Source organism: Anomaloglossus baeobatrachus, chromosome 3, assembly GCF_048569485.1.
Source record: "Anomaloglossus baeobatrachus isolate aAnoBae1 chromosome 3, aAnoBae1.hap1, whole genome shotgun sequence".
Taxonomy (NCBI): domain Eukaryota; kingdom Metazoa; phylum Chordata; class Amphibia; order Anura; family Aromobatidae; genus Anomaloglossus; species Anomaloglossus baeobatrachus.
Window position 1 is genome coordinate 469,948,383 of NC_134355.1, and position 19,666 is coordinate 469,968,048.

General features: G+C 46.6%; 1 protein-coding gene across 3 annotated transcripts in view; it reads right to left on the reverse strand.

Moving 5' to 3' along the window:
• The window catches only part of SOX2 (SRY-box transcription factor 2), a 1,239,357-nt gene that overhangs the window by 1,127,679 nt on the left and 92,012 nt on the right, over positions 1 to 19,666 (reverse strand). The gene's annotated exons all lie outside the window — the stretch shown is intronic.

Genomic DNA, 19,666 nt, shown 5'->3' on the forward strand with positions numbered 1-19,666 from the left:
TTCTGACCAACTTTCTGTGTGTTCTGCACTGAACTCACTCCTATTCAGGCCCCCCTTCCCTTGGTTGTCATGGGAACCTGCCTGTGTCCAGCCACCTGCTCATTAATGAGACAGGATGAGTCATGGACTCAAAACTTCATGCTGCAAAAGCTATTAACTCCTTCCTGCCAGTGTGATGTGAGTGTGTGTTGTGGGGACTCTATTTCCTCCTGCCCGGGATAAATGGGGTAACATTTAATACCCTGTAACGACCCGTTTACAGGGGCGTTACAGATACTGTGCAGAGGGACAGGTTGCACAATACCCTGTGATGACCTGAAAGGCCAGGGCGTCACACAACCTCAGCCACCGGATCTATATTGTGCAGTAAAATAAATAAACAATTAAAAAAAATAGACGTGCGGTTCCCCCCAATTTTGATACCAGCCAAGGTAAAGCCAGACGGCTGAGGGCTGGTATTCTCAGGATGGGGAGCTCCACATTATGGGGACCCCCTCAGCCTAAAAATATCAGCCAGCAGCCACCCGGAATTGCCGCATCCATTAGATGCGACAGTCCCGGGACTCTACCCGGCTCATCCTGAGTGCCATAGTGCGGTGGCAAATCGGAGTAATAAGGAGTTAATGAAGGCAATAGCTGCCAGTAAGTCCTAGGTTAATTATGGCAGGCGTCTGAGACACCCCCCACGATTAATCTGTAAGTTAAAGTAAATAAACACATACACCCAAAAAATCCTTTATTTGGAATAAAAGACAAAAAAAACACCCTCTTACACCACTTTAATACCCACCAAACAATCCTCCAGGTCCGACGTAATCCACACAAGGTCCCAAGACTCTTTCAGCTCTGCTACAACGGAAGCTGACAGTGAGTGACCACAGAGCATGACCGCTAGCTGTCAGATCAATGGAGCAACTGAAGTGAGTTGCGCTATCAGTGATGACATCACTCAGGTTACCTGCAGGTGGCCACAGCTGGATTAATCCACCTGTGACAGCAAGTTGCCCGAGTGACTGAAGTGAGCAGCGCGATCAGCTGTGCCCTCACTCAGGTGATTTGCGGTCTCGAGTGGAGGACTCTAGCTGGCCGCGGGTAACCTGAGTGATGGCACCGCTGATCGCACGACTCACGTCAGTCACTCAGGGGATTTGCGGTCACCAGTGAGTCTTTTACTGGTGACCGCAAATCAGGCCGCGGCACAGAGACAGAGCGCTGACAATGAAGTTGGGTGAAGTTCATCCGAGTTCATTCTCCTTGCGCGGCTCTGTCTCACAGCCAGACATGCTCTATGTGGATGTAGGGATAAAGGAGAGCCGAGTGGGACTACACTGTCAAAAATGCATCCAAAGTGCATTCAAAACGCATGCAAAATGCATGTGTTGTGGGTGCATTTTTTTGTCAAACGCAGTGTTTACAGTTGTCAAAACGCTGTATGTTATTTGTCAAGCTAGAACGCAGCGTGCGGACATACCCTTAAAGATGTGATTGTTTGGGAAAAAGCAGCAGTCTTATGAATCTTTAAGAGACTTTGCCCTTAGTTTACAGGAAGCTTGGCATGTTCTTAAGCAGGCTGATCCCTCTGAAGCTATTAATGCTGACTAAATTTTAAAATAACAATTTATTGAGGGTGTAATGTCTGACAATACCAAATTACAGTTGAGAAAGCTAGCACTACAACATCCTGACAGTGATTTTTTTGGATTTTAAAGAGACTGCCATAAAAGTATAAAGTCCAAAGGATGCATAGAAAGGTATGAATGACCAAGAACAAGTATCTGCCTGTGCCAAACCTGTCGTTATTCAGTGCACTCCCCAGAAGGTACAAGACTCTACCAAAGAGCTTTGTGGTCAAGTTGTGGAACTAACCAAAAGTCTTGCAATCCTATGCAAAGAAGTAAAGGAGTTGAAGCACCAACCCAGTCAAGAGGACCATTCTTTCTTTATCCAGAAGTTGCCACCCAACAGTCCCAGGGACAACTACTACTGGTCAGGTATTAGACCTACTGACAGATTGGCTTGCAGGCCAACAAAGACAACTGAAAAAAGCTAACAAAATCATGAAAGACCATATGAAAGCTGTCCACCAAAGGCAGGAGGATGATTTCAATGCTTCGGCCAAGACCAAACCATTACAAGTTGGAGACAGAGTTTGGGCTAAAAACAACAGCCACTCTAACAAGCTAGATGGGAATCCTGCACTTATGTCATAACCAGTATCCGGTTCCTATGGGTGAATCGGAGAAGGCTTCCAGGGCTGACACCATCCCATTTGTTTGGTTTCATGCACCCTGTCTTCAGTTTATTATGCCAGCTCCTCCTTCTCCACTAGAGGGTGTTGACGTAGTTCCTGCAGTAGGTTCTTAGGGGACGCCCTCTACAGTCGAGGAGTTGGGAGCACCATCCACCTATGGAGAAGACCAAGTACCTACTCTATGGAGATCAGAACGAGCAGCCAAGGGACAGTTACCTGCTTATTAGCAGGAATAATTTGTCATTCCCTATCTGAACAGGAGAGACTTTTCATGTGTGGCTCCAATAGAGACATATTACACAGTAAACGTAAGAGAGACTCCGTGGCTTATGAGAGCCTTATTACAGCCACACCAACCATCCCCAAGGGACTCCAGAAGTGTAGAGTGTTTCACATAAATGTTGTAATTTTCTTGTAATGTTCTATGTCTGTTGTATACTGTAGCATATTGTGAAAATCTGCTGACAGGCAGCCCTCAGAGCGTTAAGTTTCCCATGTGCAGTTAGCCAATGACTGCAGCTGTATGAATCACATGCGAGTGGGAGGAGCTAACTTAGGCTACGCAGTGAAGTCTAGAGCGGTTGGGAGATGGGAGTTGAGAGGAAATAGAGGGAGTTGACGTCCTTCATTTTGAGTATTTCTAATGCATCTCTAGAAGGAAAGGTTGGCTTTGAGGTGAAGCACAACTCAGCCCAAAATAAGGAGAACTGAGTTACCAGAGAGACAGTGAACTTATCTAAAAAAGGTTTTCTCTTAGAGGTCTGCCTGTCTGGTGTGGGTCGCTCTTACACTGTAAAGGGTACTTTTACACGCTGCGATATCTGTAATGATATATCGTCTGGGTCACGTCGTTAGTGACGCACATACGGTGCTGTTACCGACATTGCAGTGTGTGACACAAATGAGCGACGATCAACGAGCACAAAATCGTTCAAAAACCGTGATCGTTGACACATCGCTCATTTCCTTAATATCGCTGCAGTCACCAGTACGATGTTGTTCGTCGTCCCTGCGGCATCACATATCGCTATGTGTGACACCACAGGAGCGACGAATATCTCCTTACCTGCGTCTACCGGCAATGCGGAAGGAAGGAGGTGGGCGGCATGTTCTGGCCGCTCATCTCTGCCCATCCGCTTCTATTGGCCGGCCGCTTAGTGACGCTGCAGTGAAATCGCTATGACGCCAAACGCACCTCCCCCTTGAGGGAGGGATTGTTCGGCCGTCACAGCGACGTCGCGGACAAGGTATGTGCGTGTGACGCTGCTGTAGCGATAATATTCGCTATTGCAGCAATCACCAAATGTCGCCTGTACGACGGGGCGGGTGCTATCGCGCTCGACATCGCTAGCAAATGCTAGCGATGTCGCAGTGTGTAAAGTCCGCTTAAGTTCCCACCGACTTCCTACACCTTTGACTGTTGCCATATGGGAGTGGACATTGTCCTTGTTTATGACATGTTGATTTCAAGCAATATTGTATTGTTGAATTGCTAGGCACTCAGCATCTAAGGGAAGTATACTTATGCGCTTGTGGTCCAACACTATTTTACATGTGACTCTTGGGGCATGTGTGTGTTTTTGCCATTATACCACTTACCCTGTGGGCTATATCTATTCTACTGAGAAACTTTGAAGGCATAGACAACCACTACTTTTGTATATTGTGTAGATTACCTTGTATTTCATGTGTGGTAATACATTTTGCATCTGTACACAGGGAGAATGTGTTTTGCACCTGTGCGATCCTTGCACATTTTGATTGTTTTTTAATGCATATTTGTGTGTGTGTGTGTGCCTTTTTGGACCCAATAAAAAAATTGTATTTATGTGAATTACATGGACCTTCGTCATTGCCACTATCATAACTGGTTGCGTGTCCACTATGCATGAGCTTTCCCCTTTTCCTTAAGCCCGCTTAAGTGTTGAAAACACTGAGCAGCTATCACTACCTGTGAATAGTTATTCAGTTTCTTGTCGCTAGTAAAAAACTGTTCATCATCAAAGCGGAGTTGATTAATGATTAAAGATTAAGGCTATGTGTCTACGGTGGAATGTTGCTGCGGATTTTTTTACATGAAAATCCGCGACTTTCCCGGCAAATCCGCACCTTTTCAAAGGTGCGGATTTGCCGCGGATTTACCGTGGAATTGCCGCGGCTTTTGGTGCGGATTTTTTTTTTTTTCTTTCCCAATTCTATAGCCAAAATCCGGATCAAAATCCGCAACAATAATTGACATGTTGCAGCTTTTTCCGTATCAAAATCCGCGGCAAATTCGCCGCGGAAAAATCCGCAGCATGGGCACAGCATTTCCAAAATGCCATAGAAATGGCTGGGAAGTGCCGCTGCTGCAGATTTTCGGAAAATCCGCGGCTTTTCCGCGAGAAATCTGCGGCAAAATCCGCGCATTTTCCGCAGCGTGGACACATGGCCTAACAGCAACTATCACTGCCATCAGACTCTACTGTGACAAGACAAGCATTCTTGAATTCTTTATTTTAACCCTTGCAGCACGCTGTCTTCCATAGCAAAAACCTGCTGACAGATTCCCTTTTAACCCATTACGATGAAGGATGCACTGGTACTTCTTTGGCCGCCTCCCTCCGGTTACTGCGGGCTCCAATGGCAAGCCCACGGTATTTGATCTGATCAGCAGACATGCTGACACCAGTGGCACTAATGTGTTGTCATGGAGTATTTCTGCTAATCAGCGCGATACTGCTCTTATCAGCAGAAATGCACAGGCAATCGGACTGGTAATAAAAATAAAAAATATAAAAAATAAGTTTTAAAAATATGAAAAAAATAAAAAAAGCTACAGTTCAAATCACCCAACTTTTGACTTATTGAAAGTAAAACAGTTAAAAAAAACTAAAACATGCACATATTTCAGATCGCCGCATTCAGAAATGCCCGATCTATCAAAATATAAACTCAATTAACCTGATTAGTACACGACGTGGCGATAAAAACATTTCAAATGCTAAAATTACGTTTTTTATTTTGGACAAACTTCTCAATTTTTTTTCACCCCTCAGATAAAAGTAAAAGTATACATTTTTAGTATCTACGAACTTGTACTAGAATTAGGCATCATACTGACATGTCAATTTTACCATATAGTGAGCAAAAAAAATTGTGGAATTTAATTTTTTTTCCACTATTTTTCCACATTTGGATTTTTTTTTTCCCTTTTTCCATTACACTATATGGTAAAACTAATGGTTTCATTCAAAAGTACAACTTGTCCCTCAAAAAATAAGCTTTTATATGGCAATAATGACATAAAATAAAAAAGTTATGGCTCTCCAAAAAAGGGGAGGAAAAAACTAAAATGGAAAATTGCCCAGGGGCGAAGGGGTTTATTGCTGTATTTTTAAGCCATTTTAGATATATTTTGGTTCACAGAATTAATGTAAACACAACTTACTGTATTTTTACCCAAACTGAGTCATGTTTCTGCTAAAAAAGAGTTAACTCATACAAGCAGTATTTAAAAAAATTGCATTTGTAAAACTACATCAAAATTTTATAACCACTTAAGTATTTTGGTATTTATCATTTCCAGTAATAAGCTTGTAAGGTACGTATTTTATACAACAATTGGCTGCATATTCTCAGAAGCTTCCATTGAGTTTTCTACCAATATGTAACTTGAAAATGTGGACTTGGTACTGATTGTGATAATAGGTTGTTCCGAGCAGGTTACACACATCAGTTCTTCAATGGAAATTCTGGCATACTAGTGTAACACATACAGTAAATAATGATTGACTGCTCCACAGTGAATATAATTTTTTTCCCACTTTTTTCACATTCATTGAGTGTTTCATATTATATTTTATTATTGTGATGTCTGCTTTTCTCCTAAAAACTTTGTTGCTTATATTTCAGTTAATTTTGGTTGCAAACCTTGTACTCAAAAATGGAAAGTATTAGGAATGAGTAGTGATGAGTGAGCACTACCATGCCCAAGTGCTCGATAGTCATAACAAGCAGATGGATGCTTGGATGGGCGCGACTTGAGTACTCTAGTATAATTAAAATCAATGTTGAACTCAAGCATTTTTCTTGAAGATTTCCCGAAAAAATGCTCAGGTTCCCCATTTCTTCTATTTTCCAGGGTACTTAAGTCGAGCCCATCCAAGCATCCAACTGCTCGTTTTAAGTACCGAGCACCTGATTATGGTAGTGGTCACTCATCACTAGTAATAAGTAAATAGGCCAATATTCAAAATTCAGCAGTTAGCTGAAATTTAGCCAGGAAATTCTTCACATATGAAGTGTTATAATGCTCTAGGGTATGTGGTAACCCACAAGGGAGGCGCTAGATGTTGCAGAGGGGACAGCTGGGATATCTAGTTCCACTGACAGCAGATGGTACTGTCACAGTAGCTAAAGTGGGCCACTGGACCCCTAAACGCTTCCCTTGTGTCCACAACAATTGTCAATCACGGGAGGTGGCACTTAGGGAGATGGTATAGAACCCTCGGGGGCGTTGCTATGGAGGTGTTGTCTGGATACAGGTGTTGCAGTGCCCGTGATGTTTATGCAATTACAAGCAGCCAGAACTTCAAGCAGTTACGCAATTACAAGCTTGTTATGCAATTACAAGCAGCCAGGGAACTTCCAAACATACAGTCTGTTTCTTAAATACAAATTGGTGGCAGTTCACTGTATATGGTACACTTAGTATTTTGGTATAAAAGAGAGTGTCCTCTCCTTATGAAACAATCAAGCTTAGGCCTCTCAGGGCGGCTGGAGTACAGTTCTCCTCACTTGCTTTAGGAGGTAATATAATGCACAGTACAGGTAATGCTTTGCTGATAGGGGACCTTCATGGGTTGGCTCCCTGTGGCGACACACCGATGGTATAGAGCTACTCACAGTTTTGGCACTACCGGTCCCTATTGCAGGGGGTAGAGCAGACAGAGTTTGTGGCATAGAAGTCACATTACATTGGTTCTGGCTGGAAGCACATAGGAAACCAGAATGCAGGAGAGGCCATATTCAGCCTTATCTCTCCTGGCTGTAGGAAGCTTCATTCCTTTGTGAAGTTGATTATATGAAGAAAAAGATGTCCCCTCAACATGGACTGAGATACAGATTCTGGAAGCTTCTTCTCTGTCTCCTGACTAGACTTGTCCGATCCAGTTTACTGGACATGTCAGCCCTGAGGTGGAGGCTCCTCCCAGCTGTTTCCATGGCAGCTTCTTGAGAGGAGAATGAACACCTAACTTTCATACGCATATATTGACCAGTAGATGGCAGCAAAGTGCATTTAACAATCCTTAGTTTATGCAGAGCATAACACAATGCAATTAATACTGCCTAACTCTCAGTGCACAAAGTAATTCTGGCACACTGGAACAGATCTACTGCTGCACGACAACTGTGTAACTCAGCAGCAGTAGAGTGGGTACACTAGCGGGTACACTACAGCATAATTCAAGTTTTAAAAAAAGAGTACAGGTAGTGAAAGTTGATTCTGGCCACTCACTTCCTGTTGATTACTTAAACATATGAAGGCAGGGACAGTGAAACCAGCGCTGATTGGGTGCGGGTCTCGCGTGATGTAAAATCCTTATATGACTCCCAGGAGAGCAGCATGGGAGGCGAGTATGCGCTTTTTTATTGAAAGGGGGCAAACATGGGAAACGAGAAGCGGTTGTCCTAGTAGTGGACAATCCCTTTAAGATGTTGCACAAAGTAGTAAAATATGCCCATGTACATGAACTCTATGAGATACTTTATAGACCTTGTTGACACATTGTAGACCTTGATATCTAGCATATAAATATTATTCCTCACAAAAGGGAATAATTTTTAATTTTTGTACAACATGGAGTTGCACAAAAATGTTGCAACTTTTAGCATTTTCAGTCAGTTTGGAGCAGTTCTGCCAAAATGAGTAGCGCTTGTGAGGACTCCAGCTGGAGTGTGGTAACTAGAGATGAGCGAGCCTCTAGAGGCTCGAGTTTGGTTCGGTTCGTCGAATGGACGCCGCGTTCGAGTTCGGTTCGGCGAGCCTTTTGATGAAACTCTCGAACCCCATTGAAAACAATGGGAGGCAATCACAAACACATAAAAACACATTATAAATGTACACCTACAGTTAATAAACATTGCCATAACACTTACCGGACCCAGCGATGCGTCCTGCACTCTGTCTCCTGCCGCTGTTCCTTCCAAGGATCGCTGCGTCCTCCCGGTAACCAGCACTGATGATAGGACCTATCGTGACGTCAAAATAGCATGTGACCAGTCCCTTGTCTGTTATCTCATTGGCTACAGACTGGTCACATGGCTTTGACGTCATGCTAGGACCTGTCAGTGCATCTCTCCAGTACGCGGTGATCGTTTGTGTATCTCTGTGCACCGGCGATATGCTCTGTCATACGGTCGGGTTCCCGGTCTGCTTCCCTGTTCCATTATTCACCGGCTGCCACAGCCGGTCAATAACGGAGATCATCATTGCTATAGCAACGTGCCTATCAGTGGTGATGTCACCGCTAACAGCACGCAGCCTCTGATCACTCACGGAGTGAAAAGACTGCACGGGAAGTAGCACCGTCTTCTTCCAATGCAGCGCTGCTGATGTATCAGAGCTGCATGTGTTGAAGGAGAAAGAAGACAGAGGAGCAGGATCGTGGAGGGATAAGAGGGAGTAATAAACATGGAGTCTCTAAGTGTGTCTGTATTTATTTCTATTAAAGTATTTTTTCTCTGTGTGGTGTCTTTTTTTTTTTTTTTAACCCTTTATTGGAGATTCCTAATGGCCGGGTCAAACTTGCCTGACATTAAGAATCTCTGGCTTAATACTAGCTAGTAAAACAAAGCTAGTATTAACTCATGATTACCCAGCAGGCCACCCGGCTCCAGGGCTGTTGGATGAGTTGGATACAGCGCCAGATGATGGCGTTTCTATGAAAGCGCCATTTTCTGTGGCGGCTGCAGATTGCAATTCGCAGCAGAGGCGCCCAGAAAGCGCGGGCTAACCTGTGCTGCGGATTCCAATCCCCAGCTGCCTAGTTATACGTGGCTGGACACAAAAATATGTCGAAGCCCGCATCATTTGTTTTTTAATTATTTCATGAAATAAGTGAAATAATTAAAAAAAACGGGCTTCCCTATATTTTTGGTACCCAGCCGGGTATAAATAGGCAGCTGGGGGTTGCAGCAGCCCATAGCTGCCTGCTGTACCTGGCTAGCATACAAAAACATGGCGAAGCCCACGCCATTTTTTTGGTGGGCAAAAAGCTCCTGCATACAGTCCTGGATGGAGTATGCTGAGCCTTGTAGTTCTGCAGCTGCTGTCTGCTCTCCTGCATACACTAGTGACAAGGCTCAGCATGCTCCATTCGTTCTGCAGCTGCTGTCTGCTCTCCTCCATACAGACAGACAGCAGCTGCAGAAATACAAGGCTCAGCATACTCCATCCAGGACTGTATGCAGGAGTTTTTTGCCCCCCCAAAAAATTATGTGGACTTTGCTATATTTTTGTATGCTAGCCAGGTACAGCAGGCAGCTACGGGATGCCCCCAACCCCCAGCTGCCTATTTGTACCCAGCTGGGAACCAAAAATATAGGGAAGCCCTTTTTTATTAATTTCATGAATTTCATGAAATAATTCAAAAACAAATGACGTGGGCTTTGCCATATTTTTGTATGCTAGCCAAGTACAGCAGGCACCTACAAGCTGCCCCCAACCCCCAGCTGCCTATTTGTACCCGGCTGGGAACCAAAAATATAGGGAAGCCCTTTTTCTATTTCATGAATTTCATGAAATAATTAAAAAACAAATGATGTGGGCTTTGCCATATTTTTGTGTCCAGCCAGGTACAACTAGGCAGCTGGGGATAGGAATACACAGCACAGGTTGGTCTGAGCTTTCTGGGCCCCTCTGCTGCGAATTTCAGTCTGCAGCCGCCCCAGAAAATGGCGCTTTCATAGAAGCTCCATCTTCTGGCGCTGTATCTAACTCTTCCAGCTGCCCTGGTGACGGGTGGCTCGCTGGGTAAAAATTATGGGGTTAGGGCTAGTTGTATATTATCAACTGGCCCTAAGCCCGAAATTCATGGTGTCACGCCAATATTAGACATAGCCACCATGAATTTCTAGTACCGATAAAAAGAACCACAACACACATAAAAATATTTTTATTATAAATAAAACACAACACAATTAGTGACTCCATCTTTATTGAAATAAAGAACCCCCTTCGCAGCAATCCTGGGTCAAGGGTCCTGCGCCGTCCAATCCGGATCCAATATCATCTGATCGGTTTGCTGGAAGGCAAAGCGATCAGATGATGTGTCAGGTTCAAGGTCCTGAATCACATGACACAGCAGCTGATTGTATAAATGGCTTTTCTACAATCAGCTGATGCATCAGTGCAAAAAAAACAAAACAAACTACACACTTCAGTGCAGACTCCTGTCCTACAGCATCAGCTGATAGTTTAGCCGGCCAGGCGGTAAAAAGCCAGCCTCACCGCTCGACTTATAGTGTCAGCTGGTTTCGTCAGGTGACCGCATCAGCTGATCATCACCAGGTCTGAGAAAAAGAGAGAGAGAAAGAAGAGAGAAAGAGAGGGAGAAAGAAGAGAAAGAGGGAGAAAAAAAGAGAAAGTAGAGAAAGAAAGGAGAGAGAGGGGAAGAAAGGAGAGAGAGAGAGAGACAGAGAGAGAAAGGAGAGAGAGATAGGAGAGAGAGAAAGGAGGGAGAGAGAGAGAAAGGAGAGAGAGAGAAAGGAAAGAGAGAGAGAAAGAAAGGAAAGAGCTCACAGCTGATGTCCGGCTCCTCCCCTCAGTGCATAATTAAATTATAATATTTATATAATAATTATATTATAAATATAATTTAAAATTAAAAGTAAAAAAAACAAAAACTTTACCGGGTCTAGAACTCACGGCCTTATGCTTCTTAGGTGAGCGCTCTATCCACTCAGCTATTGCCTCTAATGTGAAAGCTAGGCAGATTTGGTAATCTTGAAGTCTGGAGTGCAGAAGTCTCAGCTGACCACGTGATTCACTTGATTGCTACGTGGAGCTCATACAGAGCACTCATGTTCTGTAGCAGAGATGACCGTGTCGTGTGGATTACGTCGGACCTGGATGGGTATTGGAGGATTTTAATAAAATGGTGAAACTGTGGGTTTTTTTGTCTTTTATTCCAAATAAAGGATTTTTTGCGGTGTGTGTTTATATACTTTCACTTTTTAAGTAGATAATAATTATAATTTAAAATTAAAAATAAAAAAAAAAAATTAAATTCTTTACCGGGACCAGAACTCTTAACGTTATGCTTCTTAGGAAGGTGCTTTATGCACTAGTCTAGAAGTCTGCAGTGCTGACAGAAGTCTCTGCTAGCCACGTGAGTCACTTCATTGCTACGGTGTCACTACATCTTCAGGGAGCAGAGCTGACAGTGTCGTGTGGATTACTTCGGACCTGGAGGGGTATTTTTGGGATTAATAAAGGGGTGAAGCAGGGTGTTTTTGTCTTTTATTCCAAATAAAGGATTTTTCGTGGTGTTTCTTTACTTTAACTTTCAGTTTTAATCATGAAAGGTATCTCGGGGAGACGCCTGCTATGATTAAACTCATTATTACCCCGATTGCCACCGCACCAGGGCAATTCGGGATGAGCTGGGTGGAATCCCACGGGACTGTCGCACCTAATAGATGTGGCTTTTCCGGGCGGCTGCTGGGTGATGTTCTTAGGGTAGTGGGCTCCCGATAATGTGGAGCTCTCCATCCTGACCATACCAGCCTTCAGCCATGTGGCTTTATCCTGGCTGGTATCAAGTATGGGGGAATCTCATTTTTTTTTTATTTATTTTACTGCACGATATAGACCCGCCCACCGGCGGCTGTAATTGGTTGCAGTGAGACAGCTGTCACTCAGCTTGGGGACGTGTCTGACTGCAACCAATCATAATCGCCGGTGGGCGGGGAAAGCACGGAATAACTAATTGACTAATGAAGCGGCAGCCATTTTCTAAAGAGGAAAAGACGCTGCAGATTTGTGACAGACGGAGCGAGACGCACGTGATCGGTGAGTAGGAAAGGGAGAGAGATTGTGCTGGGGACGCAGGATGCATGCAGATAGCAACATGTGCACATAGCCTTACTGTGAAAAGCCACGTTTTTGGTGATCGAACCGTTCTCGAGCTGTCGAGCTTTTAGCAAAAAGCTCGAGTTCGATCTCGAGCACCCTACAAAATCACTCAAACATGAAATTGGCGAACCTCGAACATCGCTCATCTCTAGTGGTAACTCCCACCTGTCAATTTCATCAATAATTCTTTCTTACACCAGAAATGTAACTCTAGTCATTTAGTGGTGTTTGCCTATTAAAGAGATTGTGTCACCAGGTTTGCTACCTTATCTGACAGCAATATAGTATAGACAAGGAGATGCTGAATCCAAGGGTATATCACATAGATTACCTTGGGGCAGAGTTCTACTGCAATCAAAGAATTTAGATTTAGGAACACGGCAGGGCTGCTCTGCCCACACCATGTCTCAATAGAGATTGTGCATTCCCTGTGAGGTGTCAATCACAGCAGGGGGTGTGTTCCCTGCAAATATGTTTCTAGTAGTGATGAGCGAGTACTAAAAAGCTCGGGTGCTCGAAGCTCAGGCCGAGCATCCCAAGATACTCGTGTACTCGGGCCGAGCAACGAGCCCAATGTTATCCTATGGGAGACCCGAGTATTTTTGTGAAATGACCCCCCGGCAGCATGGAGAAACCCTAAAAATGTCACAAAAGTCTCAGAAGAGTGCTCAAATGACATGGCAACAGCATGGGGAAGACCCCTTGAAGCATTTATCACTGAAAAGTCACAGCTGTGAACAATTTTGTCCGCGTTTTACGCCATTTTTACGGACTCACCAGAAAACCTTCCAAAATGACCCCAAAATGATTTTTCATGGCGGAAATGTTAAGGGCACATACCCAATAGTGAGATAGAGCTGGTGTATGTTACTTTTTGAGATTAATACATGAAAGATTTTACGTGAAAACATTGTGTGGCACTCCGATGTCCCTGAGAAGAGACGTACATGAAGGCCTCTTGAGTCTAATGTGCCCATTTTGAGGAAGTGAGTCTTTGTAGTATTTTCCTTTGCCAGGGCAGTCCAAAATTGTGAGGTTCACCAATGCCCCTGCATACAGACGTGCATGAGGGCCTGTAAACCTGAAGTGCCCATTGGAAGGAAGTGGGTCTATTGTAGTATAGCCCTTAGGCAGGGCAGCCAAAAATTGGGAGGCTCCACGTTGTCCCTGGGTAGAGACGTGCATGAGGGCCTTTAAACCTGAAGTGTCCATTTTAAGGAAGTGGGTGTATTATAGTATAGCCCTTAGGCAGGGCAGCCAAAAATTGGGAGGCTCCACGTTGTCCCTGGGTAGAGACGTGCATGAGGGCCTCAAAACATTGTTCCCATTGCAAAGGAGCGGGTCTCCTGTCGTTGTAATGTCCATTCTGCAAAGAATGGGCGAAAAAATTTACCACTGGGGGTATACCTGAAACAAAGGCCTAAGTATTGCAATTTGTAACGGTCATCATCATGGTGGCGCATGAGGAGAAGGAGGAGGAGTCCAGCGATTATCCAAAGTCCAGAAGTGTGTACCCATGGGTGAGTGGAGGTACATGGCAAACTTTAAATTCCGCTCTCATTTGCTGGTGGTGTGGTGAAGTCTGGCCCAATCCAACCCTTGTTCATCTTGATCAGAGTCAGCCTGTCAGCATTTTCAGTTGACAGGCGGGTGCGTTTATCTGTAATGATTCCACCTGCGGCACTAAAAACACGCTCTGACAAAACGCTAGCAGCAGGGCAGGCCAGGACTTCCAAGGCGTAGAGAGCCAATTCATGCCACGTGTCCAGCTTGGATACCCAATAATTATAAGGCACAGAGGAATGTCGGAGTACTGTTGTTCGATCTGCAAGGTACTCCTTCAGCATCTGGGCAAACTTAGGATTTCTTGTGGCACTACCCCGCACCTCAGGGGCTGTGGTACGTGAGGGGCTGAGAAAACTGTCCCACATCTTAAAGACTGTTCCCCTACCTCTGGCGGATTGGACTTGTGCCTCTCTCGGCTGTACGCCTCGGTTGTCCACTGATTCATGACCTATGCCGCTAGCGTTTTGTGAGGGGAATGCTTTGCCTACTTCCGTGAGTATGGCCTTCCGAAACTGCTGCATTTTGGTTGACCTCTCCTCCACGGGAATAAGAGACAAAAAGTTCTCCTTGTAGCGTGGGTCTAACAGTGTTACCAACCAGTAATGATTGTCGGCCAAGATGTTCTTAACGCGAGGGTCACGAGACAGGCAGCTTACCATAAAGTCAGCCATGTGCGCCAGACTCTTAACAGCCAGGACTTCAGTAGCCTGACCAACAAGATGACTGAACATGCTGTCCTCCTCCTCCTCCTCCTCCTCCTCATCTACCCTGTCCTCTGGCCAGCCACGCTGAACCGAGGATATGACTGGTGTGCATGTCATATCCTCAATTTGGCCGGAGAGTTGCTCCATGTCTTCATCCTCCTCCTCGTCATAGTCCTCCACTGCACGTTGTGATGAGACGAGGCTGGGCTGTGTTATCACCCACACCCACTACTGTTTCTTGCTGCAACTCATCGCGCTCCGCCTGCAATGCATCATGTTTGTTTTTCAGCAGAGACCGTTTTAGAAGGCAGAGTAGCGGTATGGTGACGCTAATAATGGCGTCATCACCACTCACCATCTTGGTGGAGTCCTCAAAGTTTTGGAGGATGGTACATAGGTCTGACATCCATCTCCACTCCTCAGGTGTTATGTGTGGAGTTTGACCCATTTCCCGACGGCTTAGGTGATGCAGGTACTCAACAACTGCCCTCTTCTGCTCACATATCCTGACCAACATGTGCAGAGTTGAATTCCAACGCGTGGGGACATCACACACCAGTCTGTGAGCCGGAAGATGCAAACTGCGCTGAAAGCCGGCAAGGCCGGCTGAAGCAGTAGGTGACTTTCGAAAATGTGCAGACAGGCGGCGAACTTTTACCAGTAGATCAGACAGCTCTGGGTATGACTTTATAAACCGCTGAACCACGAGGTTGAGCACATGGGCCACGCATGGAACATGTGTCAGCTGGCCTCGCCTCAAAGCCGCCACCAGGTTCCGGCCATTGTCACACACGACCTTTCCTGGCTTTAGGTTCAGAGGTGTGAGCCAGTGATCTGCCTGCTGTTTCAGAGCTGTCCACAGCTCTTCTGCATTGTGGGGTTTGTCACCTATGCAGATTAGCTTCAGCGCAGCCTGTTGCCGCTTCGCCGAGGCAGTGCTGCAGTGCTTCCAGCTTGTGACTGGTGTGGAGGGCACAGTGGATGAGGATGCGCAGGAGGAGGAGGAGGCTGAAGAGCATGACATTCCGGAGCTGTAGAGTGTGGGTGAAACCCTGACTGAGGTAGGGCCTGCAAACCTTGGTGTGGGAAGGACGTGTTCCGTCCCTCGCTCAGACTGGGTCCCAGCTTCCACAATATTAACCCAGTGTGCCGTCAACGAGATGTAGCGGCCTTGCCCACAAGCACTTGTCCACGTGTCTGTGGTTAGGTGGACCTTGGGTGAAACAGCGTTGTTCAGGGCACGTGTGATGTTTTGTGACACGTGGTTATGCAACGCGGGGACGGCACACCGGGAGAAATAGTGGCGGCTGGGGACCGAGTAACGTGGGACAGCTGCCGCCATCAGGTCACGGAATGCTTCAGTCTCCACCAGCCTAAAAGGCAACATTTCCAGCGCAAGCAGTCGCGAAATGTTAGCATTTAGAACTGTGGCATGTGGGGTGTTGGCAGTGTATTTGCGCCTGCGTTCAAAGGTTTGCTGAATGGATAACTGAACGCTGCGCTGGGACAAGGACGTGCTTGATGATGGTGTTCTTTCTGCGTAGGCAACTGCAGGTGCAGGAGTGGAGGAGGCTTGTTCGCAGGCAGCATGGACAGAGGATTGGCTCGCATGCACAACCAGCGAAGACGTAGCAGTGACATCAGCAAGCACTGCTCCTCGACTCTGTTGTACTTCCCACAAAGTCGGGTGCTTGGCTGACATGTGCCTGATCATGCTGGTGGTGGTCAGGCTGCTAGTTTTGGTACCCCTGCTGATGCTGGCACGGCAGGTGTTGCAAATGGCCTTTTTTGAATCATCTGGATCCAACTTAAAAAACTGCCAGACTCGGGAAGACCTAACATTTGTACAGGCACATTGTGTCGTCGTGTTGTTCCGGGGAACGGTTGCCTGACTTCTGCCTGGGGCCACCACCCTGCTTCTTACTGCCTGTTGTGATGCTACGCCTCCCTCCCCCTGTGCACTGCTGTCCTCGCTCTGCATATCCTCCTGCCAGGTTGGGTCAGTTACTGGATCATCCACCACGTCGTCTTCCTCTTCCGCACCCTGCTCCTCCTCCTGACTTGCTGACAATTGTGTCTCATCATCGTCCACCACTTGTTGAGACACGTTGCCAACTTCGTGAGAACGTGGCTGCTCAAATATTTGGCCATCTGTACAGACGATCTCCTCATGACCCACTTCAATATGAGCTGGCGAGAGGCCAGAATGTGTGAATGGAAACGTGAACAGCTCTTCCGAGTGTCCAAGTGTGGGATCATTAATGTCCGAGGAGGACGTGTACTCAGCCTGGTGGTAGGAAGGAGGATCAGGTTCAGAAATGTGCGGTGCAGTATCACGGCTACTGACACTTGACCATGTGGAAGACAGAGTGTTTGTGGTGGTGCCAATCTGACTGGAAGCATTATCTGCTATCCAACTAACAACCTGTTGACACTGGTCTTGGTTCAAGAGCGGTGTACTGCTGCGGTCCCCAAGAATTTGGGACAGGACGTGCGAGCGACTAGATGTGGCCCTTTGTTGTGGCGAAATTAGAGCTTGCCCACGACCTCGGCCTCTGCCTGCACCACCATCACGTCCACTTCCTTGTTCCTTGCCAATGCCCTTGCGCATTTTGCAATGCTGTGCACTGAGTGCTGACGTGTATATTCACTACTTGTGCGTTATATCAAAGTGTGTGGAAATTGCACACAAGTGCACCTGTACGCTGCCACCAACAGGCACACACGTGCGGTTTTAAAAACCAAGCACGGACGCAATAAGAACCTAACAGGTTTTTTTGGGGAGCGACAATTACAGACAAGTCAGACACTATCTGGACTGTTTTACACTGTGTACACCAGCCCCAGATATGATGAAGGCTGGTATACGGTCACCACTACCCTGCCTGCCTGTATACTGGTACAATAGTCCTGACAAGGACTCTTTTGGTCACTAGCCTGTATTCAGACCTGGCTATACCCTGCCTGTATATAGCAACAGTAGTCCTGAGAAGGACTCTTCTACTGTACTCCGACCTGGCTATACCCTGCCTGCCTGTATACAACTAGAATAGTCCTGAGAAGGACTTTTGGTCACACTGTTTGCAGCCCTGCAACTGAAAAAGCTATAAAGGGCCGCAAAGCTTTCCCTGAATCAGCGACACTCTCCCTGCACTCACTGTCTGGATAGCTGTGAGCAGAGCACAGCGCGCCGGCCGATATAAAGGCTCGGTCACGCTGTGCAGGCCGGCCAATCACTGCAATTCCACAACTAACAGGGCTGTGGCATTGCAGTGGTCTGCCAGCCAATCCCTGCATGAGGGCTGGCTCTCAAAAGAGCGCCAACATGCAGAAATGAAGACCACGAGTACAGCACGAGTATCGCGAGATTACTCGGTCCCCGCCGAGCAGCCCGAGTACAGCGATACTCGTGCGAGTACCGAGCAGTGACAAGCATGCTCGCTCATCACTAGTTTCTAGTCCTCTAATGGTAATCACAGGGTATTTAGCCCCTTAGTTGTAGACAAACAGTTGCAGACCCACTGATAAGAGATAAGAGTTGCTTTTTGTTTTTTTAACTCTAAAGGCCCAGTCACACACAACGACTTACAAGCGATCCAGACAACGATATGACCTGATAAGAATCGCTGGTAAAGGTCCAGTCACACTAAACAACTTACCAGCGATCCCAACAACGATAGGGATCGCTGGTAAGTTGCTAGGAGGTCGCTGGTGAGATGTCACACTGCGACGCTCCAGCGATCCCACCAGCAACCTGACCTTTCAGGGATCGCTGGAGCGTCGCTACACGAGTTGCTGGTGAGCTCACCAGCAACCAGTGACCAGCCCCCAGCGCCGCGTGGAAGATGCTGCGCTTGGTAACTAAGGTAAATATCGGGTAACCAACCCGATATTTAGCTTGGTTACCAGCGCACGCAGCTACACGTGCAGAGAGCAGGGAGCAGCGCACACTGAGCGCTGGCTCCCTGCTCTCCTAGTTACAGCACACATCGGGTTAATTACCCGATGTGTGCTGCAGCTACATGTGCACAGAGCAGGGAGCAGCGCACACTGCTTAGCGCTGGCTCCCTGCTCTTCTAGCTACAGCACACATCGGGTTAATTAACCCGATGTGTCCTGCAGCTAAATGTGCACAGAGCAGGGAGCAGCGCACACTGCTTAGCGCTGGCTCCCTGCTCTCCTAGCTACAGCACACATCGGGTTAATTAACCCGATGTGTCCTGCAGCTACATGTGCACAGAGCAGGAGCCGGCACTGACAGTGAGAGCGGCGGAGGCTGGTAACGAAGGTAAATATCGGGTAGCCAAGGACAGGGCTTCTTGGTTACCCGATGTTTACTGTGGTTACCAGCCTCCGCAGAAGCCGGCTCCTGCTGCCTGCACATTTAGTTGTTGCTGTCTCGCTGTCACACACAGCGATCTGTGCTTCACAGCGGGACAGCAACAAGTAAAAAATGGCCCAGGACATTCAGCAACAACCAACGACCTCACAGCAGGGGCCAGGTTGTTGCTGGATGTCACACACAGCGACATCACTAGCAACATCGCTGCTACGTCACAAAAGTTGTTCGTTAGCAGCGATGTTGCTAGCGATGTTGCTTAGTGTGACAGGGCCTTAAGTCGCTGGGAGGTTGCTGGTGAGATGTCACACAGTCAGACTTTACAAATGACGCAGTAATGATCAGCGACCTGTATAACGATCTCGGCGGGCGTTAGGACCGTGTTAAGACGTCGTTGGTAGGTGTCAAACACAGTGATGTGTCCTGCCCAGCAGGACATCGCCTTTGAAGAAAATGGTTCGGACTATTTGGCAACAACTAGCGATCTCACAGCAAGGGCCTGATCGCTGGTAGGTGTCACACATAACAAGATCGCTGGCGAGATCGTTGCTGCGTCACAGGAACTGTGACTCAGCAACAATCTCGTTAGCGATCTCGTTGTGTGTGATGGGGCCTTTACAGCATGTTGTCCTCTGCTTACATAGCAAAAATGTGCTGACAGATTCCCTTTAATAAATTAGGTACAT